Below are 3,725 nucleotides of genomic sequence, written 5' to 3' on the forward strand. Positions count from 1 at the left end.
GCCCGCGGCGCCCCCCCCGGGGAAGCTTTGGGGGGGGGGGGGCTCTGGCAATGGGGTAGGGGGTCATAGGGAATGCGGCAGGGGGGCACAGGTGACATGGCGACAGGGCAGGGTGCGGCACATGGTGTCCCAGATTTCTGCACCTACAGTGGGGTGTGGGGCTGCAGCTGTGCCGGACCAGCTCTGGGCAGGAGTTGCCTCTGTGGTCCAGCAGGCAGGACCCAGCACAGGAGGGAGCACTGCACCACATGGCCAAGGTGAGGCACCCCCTGCCTGCCCAGCATCAGCAGAGGGCACAACTCCACGCTGTCACCTCCCTCGCATGCTGGGTCCTGCCCACTGGCCTGCCGGGCTGCAGCCCCATGCCACGCACTCCACTGTGGCCATCCTTCCTCATACACCCACCCCCTTCCTCACACATGGCAGGACTAGAGGCTGGTGGCGGGGGGCTGGGGGTCAGGAGTGAGGGGCAATGGCAGGGCTGTGGCTTGGGAGTGAGGGGTAAGAGCATCAGCATATCAGGGCTGCTCAGTGCCACACAGCAGCGGGGGATCAGAGGGGACAGCCACAGCTGGACCCGCATCCTGGTGAGTGAAGGGTCGGGAGGCGCTCTGATTTTCCATGATAAAAAAACCAAAATCAAATGCCAAAATTTATAGGTATTTAATTTATTTTATTATAATGACTGAGGCACTTGGTAGGCCTCCAAAATGCTTTGAAGTTGTAAATATATCAATAAAGCATGGTGTTCAACTGATACCTGTATACAGATAGTGGGGTTCCACTAATTGTGGAAAAATGTGGACAATGGGTTAAAATACAACAGGGGTGTACCAAACGGAGATCATAGCAGCTTAACCTTTAATCCATTTTCTAGGCTAAGAAAAAGTGGTAGATTCTGTCCATCTGCACATCAGTAACAAAACTGAGTAGTGTCACATGGGAAATTATTAGTTAAGCTGCAGAGGGAGAATGTAGTAGAGAAATTGTAAGGTGGGTGAGAAATTGGCTAAAATGTAGCAATGACAACAGGTTGTGCTGAGAGGGGCAATACAAGTCTGGAGGGGAATTATTAGTGGAGTTCCTCAATGACACCAATATTCATATTTTTACTAATTACCTTGTGCAAAAAGTAGGTAAATATTACGGAAGCTTGCTGATAACACAGAGAGATAGGAGGCATCAATACTGGGCATCATCAGAACATACCGAAATCTGGAGGAATGGAAATGGAATGAAATTCAGCATTACAAAATGTAATACTCTGCACCTAAGGGCTAACAACATGAACCAACATTATGATATAGCCATATAAAATATGCAAAAGCAATCTTAGAATGTAAAAACTAAGGTATTTGCAGGAAAGAGAGAAAAGTATTGATGTCAGTGTACGAAGCCCCACTGAGACCTACTCCAGAATTGTGTATAAAACTCTGGTCCTCCCTGTTCAAGAAGGACAAAGAATTCAATCTGGAACAGGTATGGAGAAAGGGTACATGGATGATCAGGGGAATTAAAAGCCATATGAGATGTGGGAAGCAGACTCCCTTAAACAACACAGACACAGAGAGCTTGGTTTGTTTCGTCTAAAATGAAGGCTGAAATGGGGTAGGATTTTTGTTTGGAGATACCCCAGGGTGGTAAATACCAAAAAAAGAGGGAAAGGCTCTATTCAAGCTGAACAACAATGTTGGTGCAAGGAGACAGGGTTATGAACTGGCCATAAATAAATAAAGGCTGGAAATTATAATGAAGTTTCTAACCAGCAGAACAATACGGCTCTGGAAGAGCCTTTCAGCCAAGAGCAAAGGCAAAAATCAGGCAAGGTGGGGATGGATCATTTTATAAAGGTGTAACTCTGCATATAGGTGTTTTTGATTGTGTGGTCTGGTACTAGAGCTCTGTTCCACTATGGATTTGCACACACTCATTGGGCATGCAGAGACAAAAGCTTAAGAGCCGGTGTGTGCCTACACCTTGGTTTGGATCCCTAGACATTGTTGTGTGGGAGACCAAAAGGCTCTGGGACAGTTGGGGAGTTGAGAAGAAAAGCTTCAGGGCTGGAACTGTCGAGCCCAAAGAGGCCAGGGAGACTCTAGTGCAGTCCCGCTTCGGGGGCAGTCTTACTGGGCACGGTCTGGCGTGGAAGGGGGGAGGGGCGCTTTAATTAGAATGGCCTTGGGAACTACTCTAATTAAGGCACTCATAGCCTCTTATGTATTCAGTGTCCTGAGCATCAAAATGGTGGTGGGGCACTCCAACTAAAACTCATTCGATGAGTTAAAGCACACTCACTGCAATTTTGAAATGCACGGATGCTCAATATATGTGATCCAGAGGCTGCTAGAATGTGCTAATTAGCACACTCCAGCAGATTCCCAGCAGACTTGATTAATCGATTAATCGAGTCTGCTCCAATGCGTGCTAATTAGCATGTGTCAGAGCAGAGGTCCGTCACGTGAATAGGTGCCCGCTGAGGCTAATAAACCCTTGCTGGTAGGAAGCAGCTGAAGCTGCCTTACCGATGAGACCCAGAGCTGACATCCCAGAGGGGCACACTCAGGGCTGACCCCAAGCGCCAGAGCAGCAGAGACCTCACTGATGCACCTCAGCTGTGCCACTGAGCAGCAAACATGGAGAAGCGATGGCAATCCTAAACAGTGCTCCCTAAGTGGCAGTTGCATCCCCAAATGGCAACCCTGAGCTGGAAGAGGCAGCGATCCTGGGATGTGGCAGAGATCTGAGTGGCACTTGCCAAACCAGCAGCAGGAGATGACTTGGGAAGGTTTCAACGTGCTCAGTATTTGAGGTATTTGCTGTTCTGGAGTTATAATAACTTAATAAGGATAATAGCCTATTATAGTGTAATAGTTGAAGGGGGGGTGTTAGATGAGGATTGATTCTTTTTATTATTTATTTTCCTGTAATAAACCATCCTATTTGTTCCAATTGCTTGTACTGTCCTTTTAGGTCCCTCAGTTAGCTAGGTTTTCCCAGATTGCTGGGTATGGGCTTGAGCTAACCCCTTCATCCTACTCATATTTGAACCTGGCCCTTTTACTGCTACCAGAGCCTGCCAGAAGGATTACAAAAGCAATTATATGACATGGTAGGTTGCAAACTGGAACTGGACTTCATAACCCACCTCTATGCCTGTATTGCCAGGAGATTACCAGGAGAGAAAGAACCTTAGACCCAAATATCTGGTGGGCAGATATTTACATAACTAAAAGATAATACTTGGTATGCAGCTAATAAAGTAGATAATGTCGACATGGATTTGTGCTGTGACCATGCTTAGTTGATCAGAAACACCGGTGTCTGCATTGCTTTAAAGGAAAGTCTTTCTTTAAGAGGCAGTTGGACCAGTTGTGTTGTGTGTGTGCACATGTGCAAGGCTGAGCAGGTAGAACTCAGACACCGAATAAAGCAGACTTCTGGGAGACTCCTTGGCTCTGAGTGATTTCAGTAAGTACCAAGGTAACATTAATTTAGAAATGCCTTTGATTGGTAGAATGGAGCATTTACAAGTCCCAGAGTTTGAATTTTCTGAACATAGGGAATAAAACAAGAACGTTTACAAGACGCTTCATTTCACCAGCAATGGGCACCTGAAAAAAAGAGAGGGGCAGGAAGCGCCTTGTTTCTAACCAGAGTTGGTTCTGAAGCATCCGATGTTTTGAATAGTTTTTATTTAATTCTTAGAGACGAGTCTCACTATGACA

Source organism: Gavialis gangeticus, unplaced genomic scaffold (assembly GCF_001723915.1).
Source record: "Gavialis gangeticus isolate Ggan-Ray unplaced genomic scaffold, GavGan_comp1, whole genome shotgun sequence".
Taxonomy (NCBI): domain Eukaryota; kingdom Metazoa; phylum Chordata; order Crocodylia; family Gavialidae; genus Gavialis; species Gavialis gangeticus.